The sequence below is a fragment of the Panicum hallii genome, chromosome 9, assembly GCF_002211085.1.
Source record: "Panicum hallii strain FIL2 chromosome 9, PHallii_v3.1, whole genome shotgun sequence".
NCBI classification, from domain to species: domain Eukaryota; kingdom Viridiplantae; phylum Streptophyta; class Magnoliopsida; order Poales; family Poaceae; genus Panicum; species Panicum hallii.
The window spans coordinates 27132313-27149788 of NC_038050.1; positions in this window are offsets into that span (position 1 = coordinate 27132313).

The window sequence follows — 17476 nt, forward strand, 5'->3', positions numbered from 1 at the left end:
TATGAATAACGTGTTCTTTGACAAAATTGATGACGTCCCTCGATGTTACTGACTTCATAGGAACAGCCTCTACCCATTTGGTAAAATAATCTGTGATGGCCAAAATAAACTGATGGCCTTTACTTGATGGAGGATTAATCTTATAGATCATGTCCATGCCCCAGCCCCTGAACGGCCAAGGTTTGATGATAGGGTTCATTGCTGACGCTGGTACTATTTGTATCTTTCCAAACCTCTGGCAGACCTGGCATCCTTTATAATACTTGAAGCAATCTTCTAGCATATCAGGCCAATAATATCCTGAGCGTCTGATCAACCATTTCATCTTGTGAGCTGATTGATGAGTACCACATGTTCCTTCATGGACTTCATGTAAAAGCCGATTGGACTCAATCGGCCCCAAGCACTTAAGTAGTAGCCCTTCCAGAGTCCTGTAGAACAAGTCATCCCCTATCAGGACGTGCTTCATGGCTCTATAACGTATCTTCTTAGGTTCGCCCCGAGACGGATCCTTCATGTAATTGAAGATATCGACTCTCCAATCCCCCTGATCCAGCAGGTTTATTGGAAAATCAGCTCCATCCGCCGTGTCCTTGTAACCTGAAGCCATCTGGGCAAGATCATTGGCCTCAGAATTTTGTACCATTGGTATCCAGTAGAAATTTATATATCTGAATTGGGCCATTAGCTCCTGGCATTGTCTCCACAAGGTAAACAACAACTCGCTCTCACATCAGTATGTCTCTGTGAGCTGAGAGATGACCAGTTTTGAATCCCCAAAAACTTCTACTGCTTCTGCTCCAGCTTCGAGAAGTAACTCCATACCTTTGTGCACCGCTTCATACTCAGCTAGATTATTGGTGCAAGGTGTTGGCAATCTAATTGAAAATGAATATGTTGCCCCCCGAGGCGAGACGAGCAAGATACCTATGCCGGAACCATCTCCACAGACCGACCCATCAAAATACATTGCCCATGCGTGGATGGAAAGTGCTGCTATGTCTGAGCTGGTCCTTTCCGCAACGAGGTCAGCCAGCGCCTGCCCTTTGACTGCTTTCGCAGGCTGGTACCGGATATCAAATTCTGATAGAGCGAATATCCATTTACCGAGTCGGCCTTTCAACACCGGGACTGACAGCATATGCTTGATAACATCTAATTTGCATATGACAATTGTCTCGGCAGAAAGCAGGATGTGGCGGAGCTTCGTACAGGTAAAGAATAGACAAAGGCATAGTTTCTCAATTTCAGGGTACCTTGTCTCTACATCTAGCATCCTCCTGCTGAGATAAAAAACAAATCTCTCCTTGCCATCCTGCACTTGTACGATGACCGAAGCAATGGAAGTGTCACCTACTGACAGATAAACATAGAATGGCTTACCCTGCTGGGGTGGGACTAACACAGGCGATTTGGATAAATATTCTTTGATATCTTCAAATGCCTGTTGCGGCTCTACCCCCCAGCAGAACTCATCATTGGCTTTAATTTTTACCAACTCCATGAATGGCTCAATTCTTCCTGACAGATTGGAAATGAATCTCCTAACAAAATTGATCTTGCCAATGAGTTGTTGGAGTTCCTTCTTTGTAGTAGGTGGCATCATTATTTTTATAGCTTCTTGACTCTTTAGGCCGATCTCAATTCCGCGTTCATGAACCAGAAAACCCAGGAACTGACCGGCTGATACACCAAAGGCACACTTCTTAGGATTCATTCTAAGCCCGAACTTCCTAGTTCGTTCCAAAACTCATTGTAGATCTCTTAAATGTCCCTCAGCCGATACAGATTTCACCACCACGTCATCAATATAGATCTCCACCAGCTTGCCGATCAAATCATGAAACATATAGTTCATGGCCTGTTGATATGTAGCACCAGCATTTTTGAGCCCAAAAGTCATGACCACGTACTCAAATAATCCCACTGCACTTGGTACTCTGAATGCAGTCTTATGAATATCTTCTGGAGCCATAAAAATCTGGTTATAACCAGCGTTGCCATCCATAAAACTCAACATCTTATGACCAGCAGCCGCATTAATCAACGTTTCTGCAACTGGCATCGGATACTCATCTTTTGGTGTAGCTCTTTTAAGATCTCTGAAGTCTACACAGACTCTTCATCGGCCGTCCTTCTTCTGTACAGGTACAATACTGGAAATCCATTCAGCATACCTGCATGGCCTGATGAAGCCTGCTGCTATCATCTTTTCAACTTCTTTCTTGACTTCTTCTAGGACTTCGGCCTTCATTTGCCGCACTCGTTGCTGGAACGGCCGAAATCCTAGCTTAAGAGGGAGTCGATGGTCAACAATACTTCTATCCAACCTGGGCATCTCCGTGTAATCCCAGGCAAAACAGTCTGTATATTCTCTCAGCAGTGTTATCATCGCCTCTCACAACTCTGGATTTAACTTTTTGCTGATAAATGTTGGCCGTGGCTTATCCCCAGGGCCAATATCAACTTCTTCCAGCTCGTCAGCAGATGTAAACCCGTATCCTAGCTTCCCTTCATCCAACAAGTCGATACTGCAAATAAACAATGAATATGAAGCAGAAGGATTTGGCCGATCGCAGGGATCGGCCGACTTGTTCTTTGCATTAATGTGTATTATCTTACAATCACATGGCCGGCTGCTCGAGCGGGCCTCTTTGCGATCATTATAACAATGTAACATGGATGACAAAAACAACTCGATTCTATTTTTTGGGGGCCGATCGCAGGGATCGGCCTTTCCTGTTACTTTCCCATCTACTCCGTAAGGCCAGTGGATAAGACCAGCCTCACCCCATTTTTTGCAGCTTCCATGCGGTCGCAGCCCTCCAAGCTAATCCCTGAGATCGGCTCCGGGTCCTCCGCGTCCCAGACACTCATGGCGGCATGCGAAACTTCAACAGAATCGTCCGCGTGGACCACTTCTACTTCATCTCCGTCCCATTGAATTAGGCACTGGTGCATTGTAGAAGGGATACAGCAATTGGCATGGATCCAATCTCTCCCAAGCAGAATGGTGTATGAGCCCTTGCTGTTGACCACAAAAAACGACGTAGGGATGGTTTTACCTCCTACCGTTAGATCCACGCTAAGGACTCCTTGCACCTCTGAAGTTTGTCCGTTGAAGTCACTTAGCGTGATGTTGGTTTTGATCAAGTCCCCAACAGAATGCCCCAACTTGCGCAGCACTGAATATGGCATTATATTAACCGCTGCTCCTGTATCAACTAGCATCCTGCCGACAGGCTGGCCATTTATGTACCCCTTGAGATATAGAGCCTTCAGGTGCCTGTAATTTTTTTCTCGGGGCTTCTTGAATATGACTGGTCGTGGCCCCAAATCAAGCTGAGCTACTGGAACCTCCTCATGGCCTGGTGCATGAAACTCTGCAAGAAGAACAAATACCATGTTTGCGTCAGCCGATGTCTTCACATCGGCCTTCGACTTCTTGGGTCGCCATACCTTCTTGGAAGAACTGGCCTCTGCTTTTTGGGGGCGGTGAACTTTCTCCACCAAATCCGGCCGCGCCTTCCTTAATGTTTCCAAGTATTGGGCCTCGGCTTCTTCCAGGTTGCGCAGCCGCTGTACCCTCCGCTTCTGGGACCGGTTGAGCCCATCAGGACACCAGCGTGGTCGGTGATACTTGTCCTCCCTCATCTTCTGAATTTCCCGCTGTATGTGTTGACTTGTCTTGTTCATGGCGGGGTTGCCCTGGTCCCAAACGCTAAAAAACCGAGGCGCTTCTTGTATCTTGCTTTTGAGAATTGCATTCTGGGCAATCCTCAAGGGTAGGTAGTCTTTTCATACCAGAGTCCCAGCAGTATTTGAAGAACGGGCAATGCCAATGATCTCGTGTATCCTCTCGCTTCCTGAGGCGTTTCCCAGTGCGTCGACCGTACTCTTCCTCTTCAGTCTCGCATTAGAGATGCTGTTGATATTGATACTGGTATTTTCTCAGAAGATGAGAGGAAACCGGTCATTGATTCTTGACGTGCCTGACCTGTTCCTCGGTGATATAGTCCCTTTCTTCTTTTTGCGGCCAATCATGAGAATCGGCCTCTTGCCTCCTTGTATGCTGATGTGATATATGTCCTGCCATGTTGATACCGAGCGTGAAATCCAGCTGACAACGTGTTGACAGGTTGTACCCTTCTACCATGTTTACATTCGGGAATGGTTGAGTATCGACCTTCATGGCGTACTGCCCCAAGATTAATCGGCCTTGCTCAATAGCCGATTGTATCTATCGCCAGAGTTCCTTGCAGTCATTGGTACCGTGGGTGAAAGAGTTATGCCACTTGTAGTATGACCTCCCCTGGAGCTCCTGGGCTGTTGGGATCTTGAAACCTTCAGGGAATTTCAACTGCTTTTCCTTCAAGAGTAAGTCGAATATCTGTTCGACTTTGCTTACATCAAAATCAAAACCTTTCAGAGGGCCCTGTTGTTTCACCCACTTGCAGGGCACAGGCTTTGCCCCTCGTGCCCACTCCACAACTGTGATCTCTTGGTCATCCTCAGAGTCTTCGGAGTCTTTAGCGTCAACCATTACTACTTGACGCTTAAAATTGTCTTGGTATAATTCTGGGTGACGCTGCTCGTATACCGTCATCTTTTGCACCAGATGTGCCAAAGAGTTGAACTCCAGCTGGAAAACCAAATCTCTGACCGGCTTTACCAATCCCAAAGTCGCCAACTCGACTGCCTCTTTTTCCGAAATTCGAATCAAGTAGCATCGATTCTTGACTTCCCTGAAATGCTGGATGTACTCCACCACTGTTTCTCCCCGTTTCTGGCGGACCTGTGCAAAATCAGCAATCCCAGCTTCTGCAGCTTCTGAATGATATTGTATATGGAACTGTTCCTCTAGCTGCTTCCAGGTGCGGATAGAATCAGGGCCCAATGATGTGTACCATCCAAAAGCGGGCCCTATGAGAGACTGCGAGAAGAACCTTACTCGCAATGGATCTGACACCGAAATCATCCCCAGCTGCGCTAGATATCGGCTCACGTGTTCTATCGAGCTGGATCCTTCTGCTCCGCTAAATTTGGTGAACTCAGGTAGCCGGTACTTGGGCGGCAGAGGAATCAGGTCGTAGTCGCTTGGATACGGCTTGGTGTAGCCGATCGCTCGCCTTCTTGGGAGAATGCCAAATTGATCTCTCAAAATGGCACTAATTTGATACACTGTATGAACTCCTAGGGTCGATTGCGTACCTTCATGACTCGGCCCTCTTGCATAGGTAGCCAGCCATGCTTGTTTATCGGCATCAACTGCAGATGTTCCTCCAGTTTCTCTCTGCGTGGGTTGCGCCGGGTTTCCACCATCTGGTATATACGCGCAAACATATCCATGTGGAACCTTGGGGGGTTCGCTGAAGAACTGGTGATCAGCAGGGTCACCTCCCACCTTGTATACGACATATGCTGGAGAATTATGTTGCTCTGGGGCTGCAAATGCATACAGCACTGGTGGTCTGGATTGAAAGGGCAACTCCCCTTTGTGACTCCCTAAAGCAGGTCCTGTTGGAGAGTACTGGTGTTTCATAATTTCCTGCACCATGCGCACCGCGACGCGCTCGAGGGTGTTCACCAAACTCTTAGAATGCCGATTTAATGAGTGAGCCACCATGTAGTTGACTTCCTGGTGGAGAGCTTGCGTACGTTCTTCCGTAGGGGTAGATAGATCCACTTCGTCGAGTGCCCCTTCAGATGAAAATCCCTTCCATCTGATGCCGTGGTGATGAGTTCTTTCAAACGAGCTGATGAGATTGGCTTCAAAAGCAGCTTTTATTTTATTATACCTCTGCTTGTGCTCATCGGACAACTCCTCAAAAGTAATCGAGTTCTCGTCCGGCATCTTGACAACGGAAGTCGATGAAGCCGAAGAAGATGATGCAGCCGATTGCAGTCGATGTAATCGAAGGAAGTGGTCGATGGTGTCGATGAGGTCAATGAAGTAGTCGATGATGTTGATGTGGTCCCACTGGGTGTGCCAGAATGTGTTGTCGGTCGAAACCCACCGGCGAGCAGCGACAGGCAACACGAGGAGCCGGGAGGCTTCCGGGACTGCTGGTGGGTCCTGGTCCCTCGGTCAACGGCCGAGAAGTCCGGCACACGCCCTGGCTTGGTGAAGTGCTAGGCGTGCCACCTGACCTATACCTGATCAGGAAGGTGTAGAAGTCGTTCGTCAGCTATTTTCTGCATGCACAGCCATACCAAATATTAGTCCAAGCCGTGATCAGCTCTTACAACGACCCCGAGATTAGCTAAAGAAGCCGATGGAGCCACTGTACTAGGTCGGACCTTCGGGTACCTTCCAGAATCCACTACAAGAAGCCGATTGCCACGTTGAACATATCGGATCTATTAACATGTGAACATTTTATATGAATCCGATAGAAAAGATAAAAGCATGCTCTGTAATTGCCAAGCTAATCCAATCTGTGACGGTAAAAGCTTTCACCGTATAACCGGAATATCCTACGCGTGGTTAAGCCTAACGAACATGAAAGGTAACAATACACTAACCCGAAGAGAGGCCTAAAAACCAACTAACAAGTCGATTCCCGGAACAATCCCTCGTCAGGTTACCATAAGGCACCAAACATGCAGCCGGAACATTTAACTCGTTTGAAGGGCCTAATCATACGGATATTAAACTAATTCCTTGTAACACAAAGAACTACCATAACAGATTAGATCTATTAAGCAATAACAAAGCAAGGCGCTGCTCTTGTACCTAAGATTACATACAAGAGCAGCTAAACGATTACAAACAGCAAGCAAGACATAGATTTACTATTCAAAACCAATGCGGCATAAAAATCGTTTAAGATAACTAGTGTTACTCGCCATCAAAAACACTTCAATACGAGAAACACAAGATAAACAGATAAACGCAATGCTGCTCCGACCATGCGGAATATGATCGGAGCAGCATGTCGATTACCTAGAGAATGCCCTTGGAGAAGGGGTGGCATTGCGCCGAGAGTTTGTTGTGAATGATTTATTGATTTATTTATTGAATCTCACGGTACATATTTATATGTGGCAGAACCAACCTGAATTATACCAGCTCAACTACGCGAGTCCACTCCCGAGGGCTCCAACGTGCTTCAAACGGTATAATCCCTTGGCCTATCGAGTAATGTCCCGATAAACCACCGATACACAGGATCAAATAAGGTTACCTCACACGAAGGTGAGTCCAGAGATACAGTTACCATCATATTTTACATCACAGGGAATTACATTACAAAAGTTTCCAAAAGCAGTACGAAGTTTCAAATTTACAGAAAACATTACAAACTGTTAGAGTTATGGTTTTTAGCAACGGAAAACATACGCGATGATTTACAGGACGTCGTCAAGACGGATGTCATGCCAAGCCTAGGCACGACATCACTCGGTATCAATAATGTTGGTCGGGAATGGATCCCATTCCACAGACCAACCTTCTGGAAGAGCATAGGGCCAAGGCAAGGGAAGAGTAGGGTCTTCAAGACATTACCTGCAAAACATATAACTAGCAAGGCTGAGTATACTAATACTCAGCAAGGCTTACCCGGGATTGGGTATACTTTAGCCCGTAACTAGACTCATGAAGGTATTTCAAGGGTTCTGGGTTTATTTTCAGCTGAAAAGCAACTAAGAGTATAACTTACTTTCAAGTTTTAGCTTTCAGATTCTAGCTTGATTAGCCATTCTAGGTAAGCACCTATACTAAGCAAGCAAGATAGATATTCTCATCCATCAAAATTATTCATCATAATTACACTTCTTACTCAATGTGGCAGAAGGAATAAGCAGTCTCAATCCTCGTGAGAGGCGGACGATCCGAATCGAATTTAACCTTGCAAGGTAGACCTAACTCACATGCTTGGAACATCCAACGATAGTTCCGAAGCAACCGTTTGCCTTTCATTCTGGGTCGTGGACAGGGCCACCACAAGCGACTGCAGGACCATACGCACACCCTATGTGTGCAGGACGTATGTCTGTAGCGCGACTACAAAACCCGTACTCCTGGTTGCCCTTGCAACACGTACTCCCACACGTCGAATCAAGTAACCAGAAGAACCAAATACATGTGGTGGTCAGTATGTCCACTTGCCGGGCCGATTGGTTACTAAGCTTACCGCTTACCATATTTCGCGGTATGTGGTTAGTACTTTCAAATGCTTAGCCACCACTACCACATGGTTCGGCCTTAACCACTTTTAACAAAACAGACAGGGTAAACCTTCAGGTCATGATACAACACATGATCGTGTCCATCATCCTTATAGTGGTTGCAGAACTGTAAACAAGCAACTCCTATATCGCGCGAGTGACAGGAAATCACCCGACTTCTACCGGTTCTATTAGCAAAGCATCTATTCGATATGAACTCAGGTGCAATACATAGGTTCCTGGGATTCATGCATCTAGGGTTTCGTCTCAACTCTTAGACTTAATGCAAGGTATAATATAAGTATAAGATTGCATAATGTACTAATTTGAAATACTGGGTTATGCACCGGGGCTTGCCTTTACTGGTGGGGCTGAAGTTAGAAATGTCAATATCTTCCGAACTTTGGTTCGGGGCTTCAGTTGATCTCTTGGTGACGTTCATTTGGTCTTCAGGAACATCCTCCGTAGACTCCGGGGAGATCTCATAGGTACCGTTGCCGAAGTAGTCATATCTACATGTAATGCAACATTACATTCAAGCGTGCACACAAAACTATTTTATTTCACAGCAAAGTTGCAATCCAGCACTCATATAACACACTATTCACATAACAACCAAAAAGATCTGAGCTAAACCTAGACAGAGCTTTAGGGGGACAACTAACTAGAATCGGCTACTCGTTGAAGATTACAACAGAGCTGATTGGAAACAACAGGGGTTTAGCCGATTGGTGAGTGCATCGGGTTCCTAGATGATCGATGAAAGCATCGATTACTTTAGCAGAGGGGTGATTTCTAAAGTAGTTGTGTCTTAACTGAGATGTGCTTAAGTGTTATCCTAGGTAACTAGGTATTACGTCAGCACAACTATTGAGTGACGTACAGCCGATTGGAGTGTGGTTGAGGGTAAGTGACCGATAGATATATAGCCGATCTCTTAGTCGATAAATCGGCTGATAGAAGTGTGTGTGAATAAGGATGGGAAAACTAATGATCGATCGGCCGTGTTTGACCGATATGGAAACGCAACCAAAATCGGTTTGGGTCGGCCGATGGCAAGAACCCTAAGATCGTGTGTGTCTCTCTGATACATCGACTCTGTGCAGTAGCCGATACTAGAAAGGTAACAACCGTATCAGCTAACCAGCCGATGGTAAAAGTATCGACTGACAGCTGTTACACAGAAACATCCTAGACTCAAGGGAAATGGATGCTTAGCGGCTGAACTGATAGCTAACGCTGAAGCATAGCCGCAGAGATGTATAAGCTAAGCAGCAAAAACACATAAACTAACAGGGATCCTTTTACGAAAAGGATCTTAAGGAACCGGCAATCAAGACAAGGTTAAAGTCTTGATGGCAGGGATATGAGCACTAGGGTGATAGGATTAACTAACTGTCACACATCTCTATTTAAAACATACATCCTATGATTACTTTTCAGCTATATCACATGCATACAATATAAGGTACAAATAAAGCATTCATTCCCTAACATTCAACCTACCACAAATCAAAGACTTTCAACTCAAGATCACATCATAAGACTTGTAGAGTTTGACTTAGGGTTTCAAACAAAACTGATTTTACATTTTTATGAACTTCCTACGAAAATCTATGAAATATAGTTCACTGATTTGAAATAAAGAAGGCTTTGGAAATTTTACAAAGGATACTCTAGAACTTTCTAAATTAAAGCAATTAAGTCCCTGGTCCGGGAAAACAGATAACAGGAAGTTAACGACGATATTCCGGCAAAGGAGTCGCCGGCATTAGAAAGATTCAGCAAAACAGGGCAAACCTTGGGGTAGCCTTGGTCGTGGAGAAGACAGGTGAAAAGTGAATTCCCACGATGAACAGAATCGGCGATGAGAAAAGCTCGACGATGATGAGACTCCATGGATGACGAAGGAGTTTGCCGGGAATGGTTGTAGTGGGTGGAAGATAACCGGAGAGGTATTTCTCACGGTAACCTGTGGTGACGGTGGTCGGTTGAGTGATCAGCGAGGGATAGGAACTGCTGGATGTCGTGAACTCATGGGAGAAGACGATGGAGCCGGATTGGTTCGCTATGCCAACGCCTCCGTGAACCTCAGGGTTTTCCTGCTCACAGCTAAGCCTCCACTGCTCACGCGTGTGTGCTGCAGAAACACGGTCGGCACACCCGCGTAGCCTTCGGCAGGACCGTCGCGCTTGGCTGCATCTCCGGTGCGCCGCTTCTGCTCTGCTCCCACACCAACGGCCTCCAATTTGCTCGCGCGTGATCGGTTGCCTTAATGCACACGCCTGTGGAAACGAACCGAGCCGGCCACTGGTAAAACACTTCCGCTCGCACTCGCGAACGCGCCGGTTCAATTTCACTCGGACCTCCAGGTCGTGCAACTTCGCCTTCCTCTCCACCAGTTGTGACGCCATCCGATTTGACCTACCACCGCTGCCAGTCTGACCTTGCCGCTGCTCCTTCCGAGCTCGCCGCGCTATGACCGTCGCCTTCGACTCGCCACCTCTCCTTCTGACTCGCCGCCCCTCGTGCATCCCACGAGCGAGCGAGCTCGCGTCCTCCCTTCCAATTCGTTGGCCTTCGTCGTGCGTGCTCCATTTGTGGTGGTGCCCCTGACTGGCGGCCGTCTCCTTCCCGTGCCCGCTCGGCGGTGAAGATCGGGTTCCCGTCCCCAAATAGCAGCCGCCAGCGCCACTGCGGGCGTCACCTTCCCTTGTTTCACGCGTCACCGCGGGCACCGCCGGTCCTTGCTCCAACACCATCCAAGCCGCAGCCGCCCGCCGCTCAGGCTCACACGCACTTGCGCCTGCCCCGCGCACGCCATCGCCATTTGACCCGTGCTGCTCGCGCCGGCTCGCGCGGAAACCCTGTACTGCCATGTCCTGCGCCGTCCGAATGCCGCAGTCACTATCCCCGCAACCGTTGCCGCAGCTCATCCTGCGTGCATGCGCTTGCGCGCTCCAGCCCCGCACCGCTGCTCCTCTTCCACGCTGCTACCGAACCCGTGGGCCTCGGCCTTGCCGCTCCAGTGCCCGTACACGTGTCGGTCCAGTCATGTCATGATGACTTGCACTTTTTACACTTTAGTCCTGAGTAAATTTTGAGAGTTACTTTGGTAAATCAAATACTTGCATAAAAGGACTTGTACTTTTATAAAATTACATAAACACCCTTATTTTTACCATTTTACCCAAATTTTTATACAATTCAACTCATGCATTTCTAATACAACTTTTTTGGATAAATATAAATTTTTTTACAAGACATAAAGTAAGAAAAACATATTTGCAAAACTACCCTTCACTTATTTTGAAGTTACCCCTTATCCAAATACATTTTGCAAAAACAACCCTAGGTTTTCTGTAATTACAAAAATACCCTTTTTTTACTTGCACTTTAAATTTTTAAAAGTTTCACATAAACACACATGAGCTTTACACTCACAAGCACATCCTTCACACTAACAAAATATATGTCTAGCATTTCAAGTACACGAACTATCACATTATAGTCCGGAGACTTGATCTTTTCTAACTAACCCAAGCTGATTACGATACAATCTCTAACTTACTATGTTTAAACTATCCGTAGATACACGGCCATCCTGGCCCTTGAAACGTTCGCACAGAAGCTGATTTGCAGATTGTTACCATGCTTTCCTTCAGCCCATGATGCTCTCGGCCCATCCTTTGGCCCGGTCAAATTATGGCGATAACAGAATATGCAACTAAGGTTTCAATACAATTCCTAGAAACTTAAATGCACAAATAGATATACATGAATATATAAATTGCAGTGTAGTAAAAATAGTGGTTTATGTCCGAGGCTTGCCTTCTTGGGTGGGGCTGGGTTCAGGGATGTCAATAACTTCCGAACTTTGGTTCGGGGCTTTAGTTAATTCCTCGGCGATGTTTACTTGGTCTTCCGAAATACCCTACTCGGGTTCCGGAATCAACTCGTAGATTCCGTCGGCGAGTGTAGACGAATCTACATGATATGCAGTGATTTGAAGCGATGGTCGTTGATTTAAGAACTTTACTTCATGATAAAGTTGCAATCTAATAAATAAATATTCTATTTAGCAGATATGTCATCTATTCTTATACTGGGCAATCATTTATCGAGTGTAAACATAATTACCTAATTCCATTAAGTGACAAGTTGAGTTACTCTAAGCAAATAAACTAATTACAGTAAGTAGCATTGGAAAAGATCCTAATTTATCTAATCAATTCCCTTAAACATTATTAGTTGGTTTAATTAACTAATTACTCATTCAATAAGAGTTGGGGTTAATATTTTTATCAAACAATATTTGGATCATGAACTATTTTTCTAGTTGTATCTACCGCAAACCTAAGGATAAAAATTTTACCGGGTAAAGATTGATTTGAATCTAAGCTATTGTGATTTTTTTTCAAGATTTTTATCCTTATAGCCATTATGCTATAAAATAAACAAAATCAGTATTGTGATATTAAGATCTATGTATATCAGAAGTTCTACACTAGATTGTGACACCCTAGGTGTTGAATATCACAAGTCAATAGGAAGAATGTTTGGTATGGTTTGAATTGTGTGAAATTTGAGTAAAGTTATGAAAATAAGGGTATTTATGTAATTTTTATAAAAGTACAAGTCCTTTGATGCAAATTATTTGAAGTAAAAAAAGGTAACTTCCAAAGTTACTAAGGGTCAAAATGTAAAATTGCAAGTCATTATGACATGTCATGAATATTTGCAATTAAGTCCAAAACTACATAAAATTTACCTTACTAAGGACAAAACTTTATTAAGTTTGATTTGAGTTCAAAGTTGTAAAATAAAGCTGTGTACTTTAGGTTTTTGAACATGAACTCTAAAGCAAAGTTGTAGGATTTGAAAAACTCTACAACTTCTATTTTGACCATTTCCTCATTAGAGTTCTGGATCAGTGGGAAATTTTACTACATCGAGGAGTCCCTGAGATTTTTGAAAATTCCAACGAGGTCCCTCGGACCCCTCCCCTCTTCTTCTTCCTCTGCCGCACCTCTGCTCCTCTGCTCTGCCGCTCTGCCCTCTGCTCTTCTGCTGCAGCAGCACCGCCCGCCGTTTCCAGCCGACCCTCGCCACCACCTGCTGCCTTCACCTCCACGCGTCGCCCCCAGTCCGAGCGCCGCCCTAGCCTCTCCTCTTCCGGCCTCCCGGCGCTTGCCACGCCCTTCTCCCTTCCTGCCCGAGCTCCTGCCGAACGAAAGCTCACCGACTCCATGGCAAATGCCGGCACCTCCTCCCTTCCCTCGCCCAGTCTTTGTTACCCGTGAGCTTCTTTGGCTCAAGCCCTTCCCATTCCTCTCCTTTTCCTTTGCCACGCGCACCCCAAGCACCGAACGCCACCGCCGCCCCTTCCGCAACTCTGGCAACCTCCTGTTCGCCGTGGGCAGCCCACCCCAGTCCTCCCCACACCACTATAACCCCCTGGGAAGCTTCCCCTCAACTCACTGATGCTCCCAGGCCACTTCTCGTGGCCGGACTTCCACTGGAACCACCTCGCCCGCCGTTACCGCCTCGCCGGTGAGTCCCTGTCCCCGTCGAACCCCTCCCTCCGCCCTTTCTCCATCCAATCCAACCACCCCAATAGCTCCCTCACCTCCTGCTGCAGCTAATAGACCCGGGCTTGGCCACCTTCCTAGCCAGGAAGTCCCTCGCCGACGAGCTCCTCCTCGCCGCCGCCTCGGCCGCCGTGGGAACCCCACCTCCGGCCACCCCCTCTTCCTCCCAAGCCCACCCCTAGACGCGCCTTGAGCTCCTGATGCTAGTGGGCCAGTCCTTCTCCACCCCCCGTTGCTTCCCTCACCGGAATTTGGCCGGCGACGTCCCTGCCCTTCTTCCCCGACGAGCCAAGGGCTTATTTGAAAGGATTTGAAAAGTTCCAACGGCTTTCCTGCAAGATTCCAGAGCCCCCCCCCCCAAATTTAAAAGCTGTGAGCTTCAAAAATATGTAGAAAATTATAAAAAATTCAGAAACATGTCAAATCAGTTGGGTTTGAATCCTTGTGTTAAATACTACAACTTTTGTATTATGATCATGAGATGAATATATATTTTGCGCTGTGATTAAATTAGTAAATAATGGGTACTTTAATTAGATCTTTTGATCCCTAGCAATGCTAAGGCTCAAATTTGAAACATGAGATGTATATGCCATAAGTAGAGTTGTGTAAAATTTGGAAGCTCAGAACAGCCCTCTAGCTAGAATGTTTAAATAACTTTGCTTTATGTTAATAAAAGTTTCATGATTTAATTCCAGGTGCATATCTTCATATTTATAGCTGAAAATTTTACCTTAGCTTTGTTTCGGCATGCATAATCCAATATAAAAGTTTGAGAGTCAGAATCCTAGTGTAACGTCAATAATGAATTTAAGCTTAGATTCAAAGGAAATTCATGAACAATAGCTCTAGTTCATGAAAAATTATGAAATTATTTTGAAGTGTTGCCCTTGAATAGTGTGACATGTCCACAAATTTTCAACCTATGCTCAGGTGTAGAACAACCAGAATAAATAGAACTTGCTATGATAATGTTATATTCTTAACTTAGGGTTCATTTAATTAATCAAAGTAAGTCCATAATTAAATAATAACCTAGGGTTATTAGAGATAATTAGCTAGTCAAATTAATAAAGTTGTTAAATATAATTTGTTTAATTGTTTAAGATAACCAAATATGCTATCTAATGTAGTTAGTTTAAATGTTTAGGGTAAACAACTATGTTACTTAATGTAACTAGGTAATTTAGTTTATACTCAATAAATGACTGCCCAGTAGGAGAGTGAATGATATGTTTGGTGAATGCACTATGTCTTCGTTGGATTGCAACTTTATTGTGAAATAGAATAAAAGTCTATGCATCTTCTAAACTGCATCGTTTACATCACATGTAGACTCGACGCGCCTCTCGACGCTTCTCGCCGACGGAGATTATCAGATTCTCCCGGAACCCGAAGTAGAAGTCTCGGAAGACACCGGGAACGTCGCTGAAGATTTAACTGAAGCTCCGAATCCGAGTTCGGAAGAATTTATTAACGTCCCTGACCCCAGCCTCTTCAGTGAAGGCAAGCCCCAATCATAAACTCACTACATTATAACACTGCAGTTCATATATATATATTTATTTATGTATACTCGTGCAATTAAGTTCTTAGGAGTTGTCTGCAAACCCTAGATGCATATTCCTAGGAACCGTTGTATCGAATATTAGAACCTGAGTCCGACTAGTGCCATGCTAATAGTACCGGCAGAAGTCGAGTGATTTCTTGTCACCCGCGCGATATAGGAATTGGTTGATTACGATCCTGCAATCACTATAAGGATGACGGACGGGGTTATGTGCAGAATCATGGAAAGGAAGGATACCCCGTCGGTGTTGATGAATTTGGTTAAGGTCGCAGTGTGTGGTAGTGGCAGTTAAGCATTTGAAAGTACTAGCCACATACCGTGAAATATTGTAAGCGGTAAGCCTAGTAACCAATCGGCCCGGGAAGTGGACTCATCCCCCACCACTCGACTTTTACTTTATGTTTACACGCACCGACGTGTGGGAGTACATTCTGCAGAGCAGACGGGAATACGATCATAAAGTCGCGCTGTAGACATATGTCCTGCACATTGGATGTGCGTATGGTCCTACAGTCGCTTGTGGTGGCATTGTTCCATGACCCGGAATGAAAGGCAAACGGTTGCTTCGGAACGACCTGTCGATGTTCCAAGCGTGTGAGTTAGGTTTACCTTGCAAGGGTTGAAATTCAATTCAGAATCATCCGTTTCTAACAGAGATTGAGATTGCTTAATACTTCTGCAACATAGAGTAACAAGCGCAATCGTATGATGAGTGATACTGAGGTATGCTTTAAAAAGACTCTACCCTACTTGAGTAGTCATAAGTGCTTACCTAGAATGGTTAAAAGAACTAGAACCTGAAAGCTAAAATATGAAGGACCTACTTTTTGTTGCTTTTCAGCTGAGATAAAACCTAAAACCCCATAAAGCCTTCATGGTCTAGTTATGGGCTAAGTATACCTAATTCCGGGTAAGCCTTGCTGAGTACTAGAGTACTCAGCCTTGCAATATGATTTTATTTTAGGTAATGTCCCTGAAGACCCTACCCTTCCCATGCCTTGGCCCTATGCTCTGCCTGATGGTTGGTCCGTGGAGTGGGACCCGTCCCCGGCCAACACTGATCATACCGAGTGATGTCATGCCAGGGCTTAGCATGATGTCCGTATTGGCGACGTGTATAGTTGTCGTACTTTAAATTCCCCTGCTGTGAACTTGAATCTTTAAACTGGTTTGTAATAATTTCTATAAGTTGGAAACCTATGCTACTTTTGGAAACTCATGTGATATAAATGCTGGTGATGTAAAATATGATGGCGATTGTATCTCTGGACTCGCCTTCGTGCGAGGTACCTTGTTTGATCCTGCATTCGGTGGTTTATCGGGACATTACCCGACAGGCCAAGGAGTTACACTGTTTGAAGTATGATCGGAGCCCTTGAAAGAGGACTGGCGTACTTGAGCCGGTGTAATTCAGGTTGGTTCTGCCACAGCTGGTATCAGAGCTAACAAGTGTACCCCGGAGATATGATTGACCTTCAAAGTGTTTTTAGTATAAAATTAGATCAACAAAGTATTTTACAAAACTACGTTGATGCCGTTAAGGATTGTTCTTAGTATGTAAAGCCCTAGGGTAATGTTTAGTATGGGAATTAGAGGTGGCAATAGTATATGTATATAACTCTAACTTCCAGCACTAGTTTTCTGTTAAACCTTAAATTTATGCACCATCAACCTTACGTTCTGTAACTACGCTTTCGACGATGAGGTAAGAAGGTAAGGATCCTCAGCTAACTGGGGAGTTAGCCTTTCCGTCGGTAATGCGAATCCAACGCTGTTTCTCAAGCAGTGGCCTACTTGAGATGCTGCCAATGTACCAACTTCGGTTGACTATATTGGGAGTATATGGTTAGGTGCAGGGTATGAACAGCAATACCCCCGCATTTTGCGGTACCCCCGTGAATACATTGTTTTGATAACGTATGAGTGCTGGCATGAAAGGTTCATATATATTGTGGTTTTCTGCAGGTACGCTAACCACGGTTAAATAGGCTAAGATGAATAAGAATTTTCGACTAGCTATTATAGGGAGAGACGAACATATTGTGCCACCGTAACTAATCACATAAGTCCAAACATATTTGGCAATTATTTTAAGTTGTGAGGACGCGTAGCATGTGCATGTATATTTCTTGATTTGGTTGAATGA